The following is a 19295-nucleotide window of genomic DNA, read 5'->3' as shown; positions in this document are numbered from 1 at the left end:
GAGCAGGGAGTATAGTGATGAGCAGGGAGTATAGTGATGAGCAGGGAGTATAGTGATGTGCAGGGAGTATAGTGAGGAGCAGGGAGTATAGTGAGGTGCAGGGAGTATAGTGAGGAGCAGGGAGTATAGGGATGAGAAGGGAGTATAGTGAGGTGCAGGGAGTATAGGGATGAGAAGGGAGTATAGTGAGGTGCAGGGAGTATAGTGAGGTGCAGGGGGCATAGTGATGAGCAGGGAGTATAGTGATGAGCAGGGAGTATAGTGAGGTGCAGGGAGTATAGTGATGAGTAGGGAATATAGTGAGGAGCAGGGAGTATAGTGAGGAGTAGGGAATATAGTGAGGAGCAGGGAGTCTAGTGACATACAGGGGATATAGTGACGAGCAGGGATTATAGTGAGGAGCAGGGAGTATAGTGAGGTGCAGGGAGTATAGTGAGGTGCATGGAGTACAGTGATGAGCAGGGAGTATAGTGAGGTGCAGGGAGTATAGTGAGGTGCAGGGAGTATAGTGATGAGCAGGGAGTATAGTGAGGTGCAGGGAGTATAGTGAGGAGTAAGGAATATAGTGAAGTGCAGGAAGTATAGTTATGAGCAGGGAGTATAGTGAGGTGCAGGGAGTATACTGAGGTGCAGGGAGTATAGTGAAGTGCAGGGAGTATAGTGAGGTGCAGGGAGTATAGTGAAGTGCAGGGAGTATAGTGAAGTGCAGGGAGTATAGTGAGGTGCAGGGAGTATAGTGAGGTGCAGGGAGTATAGTGAAGTGCAGGGAGTATAGTGAGGTGCAGGGAGTATAGTGAAGTGCAGGGAGTATAGTGAAGTGCAGGGAGTATAGTGAGGTGCAGGGAGTATAGTGAAGTGCAAGGAGTATAGTGAGAAGCAGGGAGTATAGTGACATGCAGGGAGTATAGTGATGAGCAGGGAGTATAGTGAGGAGCAGGGAGTATAGTGACATGCAGGGAGTATAGTGAGGAGCAGGGAGTATAGTGACATGCAGGGAGTATAGTGAGGTGCAGGGAGTATAGTGAGGAGCAGGGAGTATAGTTAGGTGCAGTGAGTATACTGAGGTGCAGGGAGTATAGTGAAGTGCAGGGAGTATAGTGAGAAGCAGGGAGTATAGTTAGGTGCAGTGAGTATAGTGAGGTGCAGGGAGTATAGTGAGGTGCAGGGAGTATAGTCAGGTGCAGGGAGTATAGTGAGTTGCAGGGAGTATAGTGAGGTGCAGGGAGTATAGTGATGAGCAGGGAGTATAGTGAGGAGCAGGGAGTATAGTGAGGTGCAGGGAGTATAGTGAGGTGCTGGGAGTATAGTGAGGTGCAGGGAGTATAGTGAGGTGCAGGGAGTATAGTGAGGTGCAGGGAGTATAGTGAGGAGCAGGGAGTATAGTTAGGTGCATCGAGTATAGTGAGGAGCAGGGAGTATAGTGAGGTGCAGGGAGTATAGTGAGGAGCAGGGAGTATAGTGAGGTGCAGGGAATATTGTTGAGCAGGGAGTATAGTGAGGAGCAGGGAGTATAGTGAGGTGCAGGGAGTATAGTGAGAAGCAGGGAGTACAGTGAGGTGCAGGGAGTATAGTGAGGAGCAGGGAGTATAGTGAGGAGCAGGGAGTATAGTGAGGTGCAGGGAGTATAGTGAGGTGCAGGGAGTATAGTGAGGAGCAGGGAGTATAGTGATGAGCAGGAAGTATAGTGAGGAGCAGGGAGTACAGTGTGCAGGGAGTAGAGTGAGGTGCATGGAGTATAGTGAGGAGCAGGGAGTATAGTGAGGTGCAGGGAGTATAGTGAGGTGCAGGGAGCATAGTGAGGTGCAGGGAGGATAGTGAGGAGCAGGGAGTATAGTGAGGAGCAGGGAGTATTGTGAGGTGCAGGGAGTATAGTGAGGAGCAGGGAGTATAGTGAGGAGCAGGGAGTATAGTGAGGAGCAGGGAGTATAGTGAGGGTCAGGGAGTATAGTGAGGTGCAGGGAGTATAGTGAGGGTCAGGGAGTATAGTGAGGTGCAGGGAGTATAGTGAGGAGCAGGGAGTATAGTGAGGTGCAGGGAGTATAGTGAGGAGCAGGGAGTATAGTGAGGAGCAGGGAGTATAGTGAGGAGCAGGGAGTATAGTGAGGAGCAGGGAGTAAAGTGAGGAGCAGGGAGTATAGTGAGGTGCAGGGAGTATAGTGATGAGCAGGGAGTATAGTGAGGTGCAGGGAGTATAGTGAGGTGCAAGGAGTATAGTGAGGAGCAGGGAGTATAGTGATGAGCAGGGAGTATAGTGAGGTGCAGGGAGTATAGTGAGGTGCAGGGAGTATGGTGAGGAGTAAGGAGTAAAGTGAAGTGCAGGAAGTATAGTGATGAGCAGGGAGTATAGTGACATGCAGGGAGTATAGTGATGAGCAGGGAGTATAGTGAGGTGCAGGGAGTATAGAGAGCTGCAGGGAGTATAGTGATGAGCAGGGAGTATAGTGACATGCAGGGAGTATAGTGAGGAGCAGGGAGTATAGTGATGAGCAGGGAGTATAGTGACATGCAGGGAGTTTAGTGACGAGCAGGGAGTATAGTGAGGTGCAGGGAGTATAGTGAGGTGCAGTGAGTATAGTGATGAGCAGGGAGTATAGTGAGGTGCACGGAGTATAGTCAGGAGCAGGGAGTATAGTGATGAGCAGGGAGTATAGTGAGGAGAAGGGAGTATAGTGAGGAGCAGGGAGTATAGTGATGAGCAGGGAGTATAGTGAGGTGCAGGGAGTATAGTGATGAGCAGGGAGTATAGTGAGGTGCAGGGAGTATAGTGACATGCAGGGAGTTTAGTGATGAGCAGGGAGTATAGTGAGGTATAGTGATGAGCAGGGAGTATAGTGACATTCAGGGAGTTTAGTAATGAGCAGGGAGTATAGTGAGGTGCAGTGAGTATAGTGAGGAGCAGGGAATATAGTGAAGTGCAGGGAGTGTAGTGACATGCAGGGACTTTAGTGATGAGCAGGGAGTACAGTGAGGAGCAGGGAGTATAGTGAGGAGCAGGGAGTATAGGGATGAGAAGGGAGTATAGTGAGGTGCAGGGAATATAGTGAGGAGCAGGGAGTATAGTGAGGTGCAGGGAGTATAGTGATGAGTAGGTAGTATAGCGAGGTGCAGGGAGTATAGTGATGTGCAGGGAGTATAGTGAGGAGCAGGGAGTATAGTGAGGTGCAGGGAGTATAGGGATGAGAAGGGAGTATAGTGAGGTGCAGGGAGTATAGGGATGAGAAGGGAGTATAGTGAGGTGCAGGGAGTATAGTGAGGTGCAGGGAGTATAGTGAGGTGCAGGGAGAATAGTGATGAGCAGGGAGTATAGTGATGAGCAGGGAGTATAGTGATGTGCAGGGAGTATAGTGAGGAGCAGGGAGTATAGTGAGGTGCAGGGAGTATAGTGAGGAGCAGGGAGTATAGGGATGAGAAGGGAGTATAGTGAAGTGCAGGGAGTATAGGGATGAGATGGGAGTATAGTGAGGTGCAGGGAGTATAGTGAGGTGCAGGGGGCATAGTGATGAGCAGGGAGTATAGTGATGAGCAGGGAGTATAGTGAGGTGCAGGGAGTATAGTGATGAGTAAGGAATATAGTGAGGAGCAGGGAGTATAGTGAGGAGTAGGGAATATAGTGAGGAGCAGGGAGTCTAGTGACATACAGGGGATATAGTGACGAGCAGGGATTATAGTGAGGAGCAGGGAGTATAGTGAGGTGCAGGGAGTATAGTGAGGTGCATGGAGTATAGTGATGAGCAGGGAGTATAGTGAGGTGCAGGGAGTATAGTGAGGTGCAGGGAGTATAGTGAGGTGCATGGAGTACAGTGATGAGCAGGGAGTATAGTGAGGTGCAGGGAGTATAGTGAGGTGCAGGGAGTATAGTGATGAGCAGGGAGTATAGTGAGGTGCAGGGAGTATAGTGAGGAGTAAGGAGTATAGTGAAGTGCAGGAAGTATAGTTATGAGCAGGGAGTATAGTGAGGTGCAGGGAGTATACTGAGGTGCAGGGAGTATAGTGAAGTGCAGGGAGTATAGTGAGGTGCAGGGAGTATAGTGAAGTGCAGGGAGTATAGTGAAGTGCAGGGAGTATAGTGAGGTGCAGGGAGTATAGTGAGGTGTAGGGAGTATAGTGAAGTGCAGGGAGTATAGTGAGGTGCAGGGAGTATAGTGAAGTGCAGGGAGTATAGTGAAGTGCAGGGAGTATAGTGAGGTGCAGGGAGTATAGTGAAGTGCAAGGAGTATAGTGAGAAGCAGGGAGTATAGTGACATGCAGGGAGTATAGTGATGAGCAGGGAGTATAGTGAGGAGCAGGGAGTATAGTGACATGCAGGGAGTATAGTGAGGAGCAGGGAGTATAGTGACATGCAGGGAGTATAGTGAGGTGCAGGGAGTATAGTGAGGAGCAGGGAGTATAGTTAGGTGCAGTAAGTATACTGAGGTGCAGGGAGTATAGTGAAGTGCAGGGAGTATAGTGAGAAGCAGGGAGTATAGTTAGGTGCAGTGAGTATAGTGAGGTGCAGGGAGTATAGTGAGGTGCAGGGAGTATAGTCAGGTGCAGGGAGTATAGTGAGTTGCAGGGAGTATAGTGAGGTGCAGGGAGTATAGTGATGAGCAGGGAGTATAGTGAGGAGCAGGGAGTATAGTGAGGTGCAGGGAGTATAGTGAGGTGCTGGGAGTATAGTGAGGTGCAGGGAGTATAGTGAGGTGCAGTGAGTATAGTGAGGTGCAGGGAGTATAGTGAGGTGCAGGGAGTATAGTGAGGTGCAGGGAGTATAGTGAGGAGCAGGGAGTATAGTGAGGAGCAGGGAGTATAGTTAGGTGCATCGAGTATAGTGAGGAGCAGGGAGTATAGTGAGGTGCAGGGAGTATAGTGAGGAGCAGGGAGTATAGTGAGGTGCAGGGAATATTGTTGAGCAGGGAGTATAGTGAGGAGCAGGGAGTATAGTGAGGTGCAGGGAGTATAGTGAGAAGCAGGGAGTACAGTGAGGTGCAGGGAGTATAGTGAGGAGCAGGGAGTATAGTGAGGAGCAGGGAGTATAGTGAGGTGCAGGGAGTATAGTGAGGTGCAGGGAGTATAGTGAGGAGCAGGGAGGATAGTGAGGAGCAGGGAGTATAGTGAGGAGCAGGGAGTATTGTGAGGTGCAGGGAGTATAGTGAGGAGCAGGGAGTATAGTGAGGAGCAGGGAGTATAGTGAGGGTCAGGGAGTATAGTGAGGTGCAGGGAGTATAGTGAGGGTCAGGGAGTATAGTGAGGTGCAGGGAGTATAGTGAGGAGCAGGGAGTATAGTGAGGAGCAGGGAGTATTGTGAGGTGCAGGGAGTATAGTGAGGAGCAGGGAGTATAGTGAGGAGCAGGGAGTATAGTGAGGAGCAGGGAGTATAGTGAGGAGCAGGGAGTATAGTGATGAGCAGGGAGTATAGTGAGGGTCAGGGAGTATAGTGAGGTGCAGGGAGTGTAGTGATGAGCAGGAAGTATAGTGAGGAGCAGGGAGTACAGTGTGCAGGGAGTAGAGTGAGGTGCAGGGAGTATAGTGTGCAGGGAGTAGAGTGAGTTGCAGGGAGTATAGTGAGGAGCAGGGAGCATAGTGAGGTGCAGGGAGGAGCAGGGAGTACAGTGTGCAGGGAGTAGAGTGAGGTGCAGGGAGTATAGTGAGGTGCAGGGAGTATAGTGAGGAGCAGGAAGTATAGTGAGAAGCAGGGAGTATAGTGAGGTGCAGGGAGTATAGTGAGGAGCAGGGAGTATAGTGAGGTGCAGGGAGTATAGTGAAGAGCAGGGAGTATAGTGAGGAGCAGGGAGTATAGTGAGGTGCAGGGAGTATAGTGAGGAGCAGGGAGTATAGTGAGGTGCAGGGAGTATAGTGAGGAGCAGGGAGTATAGTGAGGTGCAGGGAGTATAGTGAGGTGCTGGGAGTATAGTGATGAGCAGGGAGCATAGTGAGGAGCATGGAGTATAGTGAGGAGCAGGGAGTATAGTGATGAGCAGGGAGTATAGTGAGGTGCAGGGAGTATAGTGATGAGCAGGGAGTATAGTGAGGTGCAGGGAGTATAGTGAGGAGCAGGGAGTATAGTGAGGAGCATGGAGTATAGTGAGGAGCAGGGAGTATAGTGATGAACAGAGAGTATAGTGAGGTGCAGGGAGTATAGTGAGGAGCAGGGAGTATAGTGAGGAGCATGGAGTACAGTGAGGAGCAGGGAGTATAGTAATGAGCAGGGAGTATAGTGAGGAGCATGGAGTATAGTGAGGAGCAGGGAGTATAGTAATGAGCAGGGAGTATAGTGAGGAGCAGGAAGTATAGTGAGGGGCAGGGAGTATAGTGAGGAGCAGGGAGTATAGTGAGGTGCAGGGAGTATAGGGATGAGAAGGGAGTATAGTGAGGAGCAGGGAGTATAGTGATGAGCAGGGAGAATAGTGAGGTGCAGGGAGTATAGTGAGGAGCAGGGAGTATAGTGATGAGCAGGGAGTATAGTGAGGTGCAGGGAGTATAGTGAGGAGCAGGGAGTATAGTGAGGTGCAGGGAGTATAGTGAGGAGCAGGGAGTATAGTGAGGAGCATGGAGTATAGTGAGGAGCAGGGAGTATAGTGATGAGCAGAGAGTATAGTGAGGAGCAGGGAGTATAGTGAGGGGCAGGGAGTATAGTGAGGAGCAGGGAGTATAGTGAGGTGCAGGGAGTATAGGGATGAGAAGGGAGTATAGTGAGGAGCAGGGAGTATAGTGATGAGCAGGGAGTATAGTGAGGTGCAGGGATTATAGTGAGGAGCAGGGAGTATAGTGAGGTGCAGGGAGTATAGTGAGGTGCAGGGAGCATAGTGAGGTGCAGGGAGTATAGTGGTGAGCAGGGAGTATAGTGAGGTGCAGGGAGTATAGTGAGGTGCAGGGAGTATAGTGAGAAGCAGGGAGTATAGTGAGGTGCAGGGAGTATAGTGATGAGCAGGGAGTATAGTGAGGTGCAGGAAGTATAGTGAGAAGCAGGGAGTATAGTGAGGTGCAGGGAGTATAGTGAGGTACAGGGAGTATAGTGAGGTGCAGGGAGTATAGTGAGGAGCAGGGAGTATAGTGATGAGCAGGGAGTATAGTGAGGTGCAGGGAGTATAGTGAGGAGCAGGGAGTATAGTGAGGAGCAGGGAGTATAGTGATGAGCAGGGAGTATACTGAGGTGCAGGAAGTATAGTGAGAAGCATGGAGTATAGTGAGAAGCAGGGAGTATAGTGAGGAGCAGGGAGTATAGTGAGGAGCATGGAGTATAGTGAGGAGCAGGGAGTTTAGTGAGGTGCAGGGAGTATAGTGATGTCAGGGAGTATAGTGAGAAGCAGGGAGTATAGTGAGGTGCAGGGAGTATAGTGAGGAGCAGGGAGTATAGTGAGGTGCAGGGAGTATAGTGATGAGCAGGGAGTATAGTGAGGTGCAGGGAGTATAGTGAGGAGCAGGGAGTATAGTGATGAGCAGGGAGCATAGTGAGGAGCAGGGAGTATAGTGAGGTGCAGGGAGTATAGTGAGGAGCAGGGAGTATAGTGAGGTGCAGGGAGTATAGTGATGAGCAGGGAGTATAGTGAGGTGCAGGGAGTATAGTGAGGAGCAGGGAGTATAGTGATAAGCAGGGAGCATAGTGAGGAGCAGGGAGTATAGTGAGAAGCAGGGAGTATAGTGAGGTGCAGGGAGTATAGTGAGGAGCAGGGAATATAGTGAGGTGCAGGGAGTATAGTGAGGTGCAGGGAGTATAGTAATGAGCAGGAAATATAGTGAGGAGCAGGGAGTATAGTGATGAGCAGGGAGTATAGTGAGGTGCAGGGAGTATAGTGAGAAGCAGGGAGTATAGTGAGGAGCAGGGAGTATAGTGAGGAGCAGGGAATATAGGGATGAGCAGGGAGTATAATGAGGTGCAGGGAGTATAGTGAGGAGCCGGGAGTATAGTGATGAGCAGGGAGTATAGTGAGGTGCAGGGAGTATAGTGAGGTGCAGGGAGTATAGTGATGTGCAGGGAGTATAGTAATGAGCAGGGAATATAGTGAGGAGCAGGGAGTATAGTGAGGTGCAGGGAGTATAGTAATGAGCAGGGAATATAGTGAGGAGCAGGGAGTATAGTGAGGGGCAGGGAGTATAGTGAGGAGCAGGGAGTATAGTGATCAGCAGGGAGTATAGTGAGCTGCAGGGAGTATAGTAATGAGCAGAGAGTATAGTGAGGAGCAGGGAGTATAGTGATGAGCAGGGAGTATAGTAATGAGCAGGGAGTATAGTGAGGAGCAGGGAGTATAGTGAGGAGCAGGGAGTATAGTGAGGTGCAGGGAGTATAGTGAGGAGCAGGGAGTATAGTGAGGTATAGGGAGTATAGTAATGAGCAGGGAGTATAGTGAGGAGCAGGGAGTATAGTGAAGGGCAGGGAGTATAGTGAGGTGCAGGGAGTATAATGAGGAGCAGGGAGTATAGTGAGGTGCAGGGAGTATAGTGAGGTGCAGGGAGTACAGTGATGAGCAGGGAGTATAGTGAGGTGCAGGGAGTATAGTGAGGAGGTTGGAGTATAGGGATGAGAAGGGAGTATAGTGAGGTGCAGGGAGTATAGTGATGAGCAGGGAGTATAGTGAGGTGCAGGGACTATAGTGAATAGGGAATATAGTGAGGAGCAGGGAGTATATTGACATGCATGGAGTATAGTGATGAGAAGGGAGTATAGTGATGAGCAGGGAGTATAGTGAGGTGCAGGGAGTATAGTGATGAGCAGGGAGTATAGTGAGGTGCAGGGACTATAGTGAATAGGGAATATAGTGAGGAGCAGGGAGTATATTGACATGCAGGGAGTATAGTGATGAGAAGGGAGTATAGTGAGGAGCAGGGAGTATAGTGAGGTACAGTGAGGAGCAGGGAGTATAATGAAGTTCAAGGAGTATAGTGAAGTGCAGGGGGTATAGTAATGAGCAGGGAGTATAATGAGGAGCAGGGGGTATAGTAATGAGCAGGGAGTATAGTGAGGAGCAGGGTGTATAGTGATTAGCAGTGAGTATAGTGAGGAGCAGGGAGTATTGTGAGGAGCAGGGAATATAGTGAGGTGTAGGGAGTATAGTGAGGAGCAGGGAGTATAGTGATGAGCAGGGAGTATAGTGAGAAGCAGGGAGTATAGTGACATGCAGGGAGTATAGTGAGAAGCAGGGAGTATAGTGAGGAGCAGGGAGTATAGTAATGAGCAAGGAGTATAGTGAGAAGCAGGGAGTATAGTGACATGCAGGGAGTATAGTGAGAAGCAGGGAGTATAGTGAGGAGCAGGGAGTATAGTGAGAAGCAGGGAGTATAGTGAGGAGCAGGGAGTATAGTGAGGTGCAGGGAGTATAGTGAGAAGCAGGGAGTATAGTAATGAGCAAGGAGTGTAGTGAGGAGCAGGGAGTATAGTGACATGCAGGGAGTATAGTGAGGAGCAGGGAGTATAGTGAGGTGCAGGGAGTATAGTGAGGAGCAGGGAGTATAGTGAGGTGCAGGGAGTATAGAGATGAGCAGGAAGTATAGTGAGGTGCAGGGAGTATAGTGAGGTGCAGGAAGTATAGAGATGATCAGGGAGTATAGTGAGGTGCAGGGAGTATAGTGAGGTGCAGGGAGTACAGTGATGAGCAGGGAGTATAGTGAGGTGCAGGGAGTATAGTGAGGAGGTTGGAGTATAGGGATGAGAAGGGATTATAGTGAGGTGCAGGGAGTATAGTGAGGTGCAGGGAGTATAGTGACATGTAGGGAGTATAGTGATGAGCAGGGAGTATAGTGAGGAGCAGGGAGTATAGTGAGGTGCAGGGAGTATAGTGACATGTAGGGAGTATAGTGATGAGCAGGGAGTATAGTGAGGAGCAGGGAGTATAGTGAGGTACAGGGAGTATAGTGACATGCAGGGAGTATAGTGATGAGCAGGGAGTATAGTGAGGTACAGGGAGTATAGTGACATGCAGGGAGTATAGTGATGAGCAGGGAGTATAGTGAGGTGCAGGGAGTATAGTGACATGCAGGGAGTATAGTGAGGAGCAGGGAGTATAGTGAGGAGCAGGGAGTATAGTGACATGCAGGGAGTATAGTGATGAGCAGGGAGTATAGTGAGGAGCAGGGAGTATAGTGAGGTACAGTGAGGAGCAGGGAGTATAATGAAGTTCAAGGAGTATAGTGAAGTGCAGGGGGTATAGTAATGAGCAGGGAGTATAATGAGGAGCAGGGGGTATAGTAATGAGCAGGGAGTATAGTGAGGAGCGGGGAATATAGTGAGGTGTAGGGAGTATAGTGAGGAGCAGGGTGTATAGTGAGGAGCAGGGAGTATAGTAATGAGCAAGGAGTATAGTGAGAAGCAGGGAGTATAGTGACATGCAGGGAGTATAGTGAGAAGCAGGGAGTATAGTGAGGAGCAGGGAGTATAGTGAGAAGCAGGGAGTATAGTGAGGAGCAGGGAGTATAGTGAGGAGCAGGGAGTATAGTGAGAAGCAGGGAGTATAGTAATGAGCAAGGAGTATAGTGAGGAGCAGGGAGTATAGTGACATGCAGGGAGTATAGTGAGGAGCAGGGAGTATAGTGAGGTGCAGGGAGTATAGTGAGGAGCAGGGAGTATAGTGAGGTGCAGGGAGTAAAGAGATGAGCAGGAAGTATAGTGATGAGAAGGGAGTATAGTGAGGTGCAGGGAGTATAGAGATGAGCAGGAAGTATAGTGAGGTGCAGGAAGTATAGAGATGATCAGGGAGTATAGTGAGTAGGGAATATAGTGGGGAGCAGGGAGTATAGTGATGAGCAGGGAGTATAGTGAGGTGCAGGGAGTATAGTGAGGAGCAGGGAGTATAGTGAGGAGCAGGGAGTATAGTGAGGTGCAGGGAGTATAGTGAGGAGCAGGGAGTATAGTGAGGTGCAGGGAGTATAGTGATGAGTAGGGAGTATAGTGAGGTTCAGGGAGTATAGTGAGGAGCAGGGAGTATAGTGAGGAGCAGGGAGTATAGTGACGAGCAGGGAGTATAGTGACATGCAGGGAGTATAGTGAGGTGCAGGGAGTATAGTAATGAGCAAGGAGTATACTGAGGTGCAGGGAGTATAGTGAAGTGCAGGGAGTATAGTGAGAAGCAGGGAGTATAGTGAGGGGCAGGGAGTATAGTGAGGTGCAGGGAGTATAGTGAGGTGCAGTGAGTATAGTGAGGTGCAGGGAGTATAGTGAGGAGCAGGGAGTATAGTAAGGAGCAGGGTGTATAGTGAGGTGCAGTGAGTATAGTGAGGTGCACAGTGTATAGTGAGGTGCATTGAGTATAGTGAGGTGCAGGGAGTATAGTGAGGAGCAGGAAGTATACTGAGGAGCAGGGAGTATAGTGAGGTGCAGGGAGTATAGTGAGGAGCAGGGAGTATAGTGAGGAGCAGGGAAAACTGTTGAGTAGGGAGTATAGTGAGGTGCAGGAAGTATAGTGAGGAGCAGGGAGTACAGTGAGGTGCAGGGAGTATAGTGAGGAGCAGGGAGTATAGTGAGGTGCAGGGAGTATGGTGAGGTGCAGGGAGTATACTGAGGTGCAGGGAGTATAGTGAGGTGCAGGGAGTATAGTGATGAGCAGGAAGTATAGTGAGGAGCAGGGAGTATAGTGAGGAGCAGGGAGTATAGTGATGAGCAGGGAGCATAGTGAGGAGCAGGGAGTATAGTGAGGTGCAGGGAGTATAGTGAGGTGCAGGGAGTATAGTGAGGTGCAGGAAGTATAGTGAGGTGCAGGGAGTATAGTGAGGAGCAGGGAGTATAGTGAGGTGCAGGAAGTATAGTGAGGTGCAGGGAGTATAGTGAGGAACAGGGAGTATAGTGAGGAGCAGGGAGTATAGTGAGAAGCATTGTGTATAGTGAGGAGCGGGGAGTATGGTGATGAGCAGGGAGTATAGTGAGGAGCAGGGAGTATAGTGAGGTGCAGGGAGTATAGTGAGGTGCAGGGAGTATAGTGAGGTGCAGGGAGTATAGTGAGGTGCAGGGAGTATAGTGAGGAGCAGGGAGTATAGTGAGGAGCAGGGAGTATAGTGAGAAGCATTGTGTATAGTGAGGAGCGGGGAGTATGGTGAGGTGCAGGGAGTATAATGAGGTGCAGGGAGTATAATGAGAAGCAGGGAGTATAGTGAGGTGCAGGGAGTATAGTGAGGAGCAGGGAGTATAGTGAGGAGCAGGGAGTATAGTGAGGTGCAGGGAGTATAGGGATGAGCAGGGAGTATAGTGAGGTGCAGGGAGTATAGTGAGGTGCATGGAGTATAGTGAGGTGCAGGGAGTATAGTGAGGTGCAGGGAGTATAGTGAGGAGCAGGGAGTATAGTGATGAGTAGGGAGTATAGTGAGGTGCAGGGAGTATAGTGAGGAGCAGCGAGTATAGTGAGGAGCAGGGAGTATAGTGAGAAGCATTGTGTATAGTGAGGAGCAGGGAGTATAGTGAGAAGCATTGTGTATAGTGAGGAGCGGGGAGTATAGTGAGGTGCAGGGAGTATAGTGAGGAGCAGGGAGTATAGTGAGGAGCAGGGAGTATAGTGAGAAGCATTGTGTATAGTGAGGAGCGGGGAGTATAGTGAGGTGCAGGGAGTATAGTGAGGTGCAGGGAGTATAGTGAGGAGCAGGGAGTATAGTGAGGGGCAGGGAGTATAGTGAGGGGCAGGGAGTATAGTGAGGTGCAGGGAGTATAGTGAGGTGCAGGGAGTATAGTGAGGTGCAGGGAGTATAGTGAGGAGCAGGGAGTATAGTGAGGTGCAGGGAGTATAGTGAGGAGCAGGGAGTATAGTGAGGTGCAGTGAGTATAGTGAGGTGCAGGGAGTATAGTGAGGTGCAGGGAGTATAGTGAGGAGCAGGGAGTATAGTGAGGAGCAGGGAGTATAGTGAGGAGCAGGGAGTATAGTGAGGAGCAGGGAGTATAGTGAGAAGCATTGTGTATAGTGAGGTGCAGGGAGTATAGTGAGGTGCAGGGAGTATAGTGAGGTGCAGGGAGTATAGTGAGGTGCAGGGAGTATAGTGAGAAGCAGGGAGTATAGTGAGGAGCAGGGAGTATAGTGAGGAGCAGGGAGTATAGTGAGAAGCATTGTGTATAGTGAGGAGCAGGGAGTATAGTGAGGTGCAGGGAGTATAGTGAGGTGCAGGGAGTATAGTGAGGTGCAGGGAGTATAGTGAGGTGCAGGGAGTATAGTGAGGTGCAGGGAGTATAGTGAGAAGCAGGGAGTATAGTGAGGAGCAGGGAGTATAGTGAGGAGCAGGGAGTATAGTGAGAAGCAGGGAGTATAGTGAGGAGCAGGGAGTATAGTGAGGTGCAGGGAGTATAGTGAGGTGCAGGGAGTATAGTGAGGAGCAGGGAGTATAGTGAGAAGCATTGTGTATAGTGAGGAGCAGGGAGTATAGTGAGGTGCAGGGAGTATAGTGAGGTGCAGGGAGTATAGTGAGGTGCAGGGATTATAGTGAGCTCCTTATTATGTGTGCGGGGACAATGATGGGGGTTGTGCTCCTTATTATGTGTGCGGGGATAATAATGAGGGTTGTGCTCCTTATTATGTGTGGGTGACAATGATGGGGGTTGTTCTCCTTATTATCGGTGCGGGGACAATGATGGGGGTTGTGCTCCTTGTTATGTGTGCGGGGACAATGATGGGGGTTGTTCTCCTTATTATCGGTGCGGGAAAAATGATGGGGGTTGTGCTCCTTGTTATGTGTGCAGGGATAATGATGGGGGTTGTTCTCCTTTTTATGTGTGTGGGGACAATGATGGGGGTTGTGCTCCTTTTTATGTGTGTGGGGACAATGATGGGGGTTGTGCTCCTTATTATCAGTGCGGGGACAATGATGGGGGTTGTTCTCCTTATTATGTGTGCGGGGACAATGATGGGGGTTGTGCTCCTTATTATGTGTGCGGGGACAATGATGGGGGTTGTGCTCCTTATTATGTGTGCGGGGATAATGATGAGGGTTGTTCTCCTTATTATCGGTGCGGGGACAATGATGGGGGTTGTGCTCCTTATTATGTGTGCGGGGACAATGATGGGGGTTGTTCTCCTTATTATGGGTGCGGGGACAATGATGGGGGTTGTGCTCCTTGTTATGTGTGCTGGGCCAATGATGGGGGTTGTGCTCCTTATTATGTGTGCGGGGACAATGATGGGGGTTGTGCTCCTTATCGGTGCGAGGACAATGATGGGGATTGTTCTCCTTATTATGTGTGCTGGGCCAATGATGGGGGTTGTGCTCCTTATTATGTGTGCGGGGACAATGATGGGGGTTGTGCTCCTTATTATCAGTGCGAGGACAATGATGGGGGTTGTTCTCCTTATTATGTGTGCGGGGACAATGATGGGGGTTGTGCTCCTTATTATGTGTGCGGGGACAATGATGGGGGTTGTGCTCCTTATTATGTGTGCGGGGATAATGATGAGGGTTGTGCTCCTTATTATGTGTGGGTGACAATGATGGGGGTTGTTCTCCTTATTATGTGTGGGGGACAATGATGGGGGTTGTGCTCCTTATTATCGGTGCGGGGACAATGATGGGGGTTGTGCTCCTTGTTATCGGTGCGGGGACAATGATGGGGGTTGTGCTCCTTGTTATCGGTGCGGGGACAATGATGGGGGTTGTGCTCCTTATTATCAGTCTGGGGACAATGATGGGGGTTGTGCTCCTCATTATCAGTCTGGGGACAATGATGGGGGTTGTGCTCCTTATTATCGGTGCGGGGACAATGATGGGTGTTGTGCTCCTTGTTATCGGTGCTGGGACAATGATGGGGGTTGTTCTCCTTATTACGTGTGCGGGGACAATGATGGGGGTTGTGCTCCTTATTATGTGTGCAGGGACAATGATGGGGGTTGTGCTCCTTATTATGTGTGCGGGGATAATGATGGGGGTTGTTCTCCTTATTATGTGTATGGTGATAATGATGGAGGTTGTGCTCCTTTTTATGTGTGCAGGGACAATGATGGGGGTTGTGCTCCTTTTTATGTGTGCAGTGACAATGTTGGGGGTTGTGCTCCTTATCAGTGCGGGGACAATGATGGGGGTTGTGCTCCTTATTATCGGTGCGGGGACAATGATGGGGGTTGTGCTCCTTGTTATGTGTGCGGGGACAATGATGGGGGTTGTGCTCCTTATTATGTGTGCGGGGATTATAATGAGGGTTGTGCTCCTTATTATGTGTGCGGGGACAATGATGGGGGTTGTTCTCCTTATTATGGGTGCGGGGACAATGATGGGGGTTGTGCTCCTTATTATGTGTGCGGGGACAATGATGGGGGTTGTTCTCCTTATTATGGGTGCGGGGACAATGATGGGGGTTGTGCTCCTTATTATGTGTGGGTGACAATGATGGGGGTTGTTCTCCTTATTATCGGTGCGGGGACAATGATGGGGGTTGTGCTCCTTATTATGTGTGCAGGGACAATGATGGGGGTTTTTCTCCTTATTATGGGTGCGGGGACAATGATGGGGGTTGTTCTCCTTATTATCGGTGCGGGAAAAATGATGGGGGTTGTGCTCCTTGTTATGTGTGCAGGGATAATGATGGGGGTTGTTCTCCTTTTTATGTGTGTGGGGACAATGATGGGGGTTGTGCTCCTTTTTATGTGTGTGGGGACAATGATGGGGGTTGTGCTCCTTATTATGTGTGCGGGGACAATGATGGGGGTTGTTCTCCTTATTATCGGTGCGGGGACAATGATGGGGGTTGTGCTCCTTATTATGTGTGCGGGGACAATGATGGGGGTTGTTCTCCTTATTATGGGTGCGGGGACAATGATGGGGGTTGTGCTCCTTGTTATGTGTGTGGGGACAATGATGGGGGTTGTGCTCCTTATCGGTGCGAGGACAATGATGGGGGTTGTTCTCCTTATTATGGGTGCGGGGACAATGATGGGGGTTGTGCTCCTTATTATGTGTGCTGGGCCAATGATGGGGGTTGTGCTCCTTATTATGTGTGCGGGGACAATGATGGGGGTTGTGCTCCTTATTATCAGTGCGGGGACAATGATGGGGGTTGTTCTCCTTATTATGTGTGCGGGGACAATGATGGGGGTTGTGCTCCTTATTATGTGTGCGGGGATAATGATGAGGGTTGTGCTCCTTATTATGTGTGGGTGACAATGATGGGGGTTGTTCTCCTTATTATGTGTGGGGGACAATGATGGGGGTTGTGCTCCTTATTATCGGTGCGGGGACAATGATGGGGGTTGTGCTCCTTGTTATCGGTGCGGGGACAATGATGGGGATTGTGCTCCTTGTTATCGGTGCGGGGACAATGATGGGGGTTGTGCTCCTTATTATCAGTCTGGGGACAATGATGGGGGTTGTGCTCCTCATTATCAGTCTGGGGACAATGATGGGGGTTGTGCTCCTTATTATCGGTGCGGGGACAATGATGGGTGTTGTGCTCCTTGTTATCGGTGCGGGGACAATGATGGGGGTTGTTCTCCTTGTTATCGGTGCGGGGACAATGATGGGGGTTGTTCTCCTTATTATCGGTGCGGGGACAATGATGGGTGTTGTGCTCCTTATTATGTGTGCGGGAACAATGATGGGGGTTGTGCTCCTTATTATCAGTGCGGGGACAATGATGGGGGTTGTTCTCCTTATTATCAGTGCGGGGACAATGATGGGGGTTGTTCTCCTTGTTATCGGTGCGGGGACAATGATGGGGGTTGTGCTCCTTATTATCAGTGCGGGGACAATGATGGGGGTTGTGCTCCTTATTATCAGTCTGGGGACAATGATGGGGGTTGTTCTCCTTATTATCAGTGCGGGGACAATGATGGGGGTTGTTCTCCTTATTATCAGTGCGGGGACAATGATGGGGGTTGTGCTCCTTATTATGTGTGCGGGGACAATGATGGGGGTTGTGCTCCTTATTATCAGTGCGGGGACAATGATGGGGGTTGTTCTCCTTATTATTGGTGCAGGGACAATGATGGGGGTTGTGCTCCTTATTATCAGTGCGGGGACAATGATGGGGGTTGTGTTCCTTATTATCAGTGCGGGGACAATGATGGGGGTTGTGCTCCTTGTTATGTGTGCGGGGACAATGATGGGGGTTGTTCTCCTTGTTATCGGTGCGGGGACAATGATGGGGGTTGTGCTCCTTATTATCAGTGTGGGGACAATGATGGGGGTTGTGCTCCTTATTATCAGTGCGGGGACAATGATGGGGGTTGTGCTCCTTGTTATGTGTGCGGTGACAATGATGGGGGTTGTTCTCCTTATTATGTGTGTGGGGACAATGATGGGGGTTGTGCTCCTTATTATGTGTGTGGGGACAATGATGGGGGTTGTTCTCCTTATTATGTGTGCGGGGACAATGATGGGGGTTGTGCTCCTTATTATCAGTGCGGGGACAATGATGGGGGTTGTTCTCCTTGTTATCAGTGCGGGGACAATGATGGGGGTTGTGCTCCTTATTATCAGTGCGGGGACAATGATGGGGGTTGTGCTCCTTATTATCAGTGCGGGGACAATGATGGGGGTTGTGCTCCTTATGTGTGGTGGACAATGATGGGGGTTGTGCTCCTTGTTATCGCTGTCTCAGCTGAACATATTGGTGATGCCCTCCCCCCGGTAACACTGTATAACCCTGTAATCCGCAGCTAATTTCTGGCAGCCACTCGATCGGCGTCCGGTATTGACGCTGCCGCTGTGATTAAGGCTCCGCTCAATAGAGAGCTCTCCGCCTGATAACTGCGGCCATTGAGCGCGGTCGGGGGTCGATATCTCTTTATAAGGATATGATTAGGAAGCTGCCAGCTACTCCGCATCCCCCCGAGTCATTCCTAGACGGACCCACGCCGCCCCCTGCCCACAAGGGCCACTTCTATGGGGGGTTCATCCGGGGGCTGCGGGGTCTTTATTATTATTAATTAGGACAATTACACATGTTTGGGCTCAGAATAAACTGCAAGAGAAAGGAGGAAAAGACGACTTCATTAAAAGCGTAATTACTGCGAGTGAAGATCTGTGGAGGGGGGCGCTCATGTGTGTCGGGGGGTCAGCGACTAATCTGCCGCTAATAGGGTCAAACCAACGAGTGCAAACAAAGGAGAAGCGACAGCAGCGACCAGCTGGGCCCTAACACCTCTCCAAAATAATGTGACACCCTCAATAATATAGAGAGAATATACAGCCGACCCCCAGCCCAACTGGACTAATGTAATCTACAATAATATAGAGAGAATATACAGCCGACCCCCGGCCCAACTGGACTAATGTAATCTACAATAATATAGGGAGAATATACAGCCGACCCCCGGCCCAACTGGACTAATGTAATCTACAATAATATAGGGAGAATATAGAGCCGACCCCCGTCCCAACTGGACTAATGTAATCTACAATAATATAGGGAGAATATACAGCCGACCCCCAGCCCAACTGGACTAATGTAATCTACAATAATATAGAGAGAATATACAGCCGACCCCCGGCCCAACTGGACTAATGTAATCTACAATAATATAGGGAGAATATACAGCCGACCCCCAGCCCATCTGGACTAATGTAATCTACAATAATATAGGGAGAATATAGAGCTGACCCCCAGCCCATCTGGACTAATGTAATCTACAATAATATAGGGAGAATATACAGCCGACCCCCGGCCCAACTGGACTAATGTAATCTACAATCATATAGGGAGAATATACAGCCGACCCCCAGCTCAACTGGACTAATGTAATCTACAATAATATAGGGAGAATATACAGCCGACCCCAGCCCAACTGGACTAATGTAATCTACAATCATATAGGGAGAATATACAGCCGACCCCCGGCCCAACTGGACTAATGTAATCTACAATAATATGGGGAGAATATACAGCCGACCCCCAGCCCATCTGGACTAATGTAATCTACAATAATATAGGGAGAATATACAGCCGACCCCCGGCCCAACTGGACTAATGTAATCTACAATGATATAGGGAGAATATACAGCCGACCCCCGGCCCAACTGGACTAATGTAATCTACAATAATATAGGGAGAATATACAGCTGACCCCCAGCCCATCTGGACTAATGTAATCTACAATCATATAGGGAGAATATAGAGCCGACCCCCGGCCCAACTGGACTAATGTAATCTACAATAATATAGGGAGAATATAGAGCCGACCCCCGGCCCAACTGGACTACTGTAACCCTCAATAATATAGGGAGAATATACAGCCGACCCCGGCCCAACTGGACTAATGTAATCTACAATAATATAGGGAGAATATACAGCCAACCCCCGGCCCAACTGGACTAATGTAATCTACAATAATATAGGGAAAATATACAGCCGACCCCCGGTCCAACTGGACTAATGTAATCTACAATAATATAGGGAGAATATAGAACCGGCCCCAGGCCCATCTGGA

The sequence above is a fragment of the Hyla sarda genome, unplaced genomic scaffold (assembly GCF_029499605.1).
Source record: "Hyla sarda isolate aHylSar1 unplaced genomic scaffold, aHylSar1.hap1 scaffold_149, whole genome shotgun sequence".
Lineage (NCBI taxonomy): Eukaryota > Metazoa > Chordata > Amphibia > Anura > Hylidae > Hyla > Hyla sarda.
The sequence above is the reverse complement of the archived record's forward strand: the minus strand, read 5'-3'. Positions refer to the sequence as shown.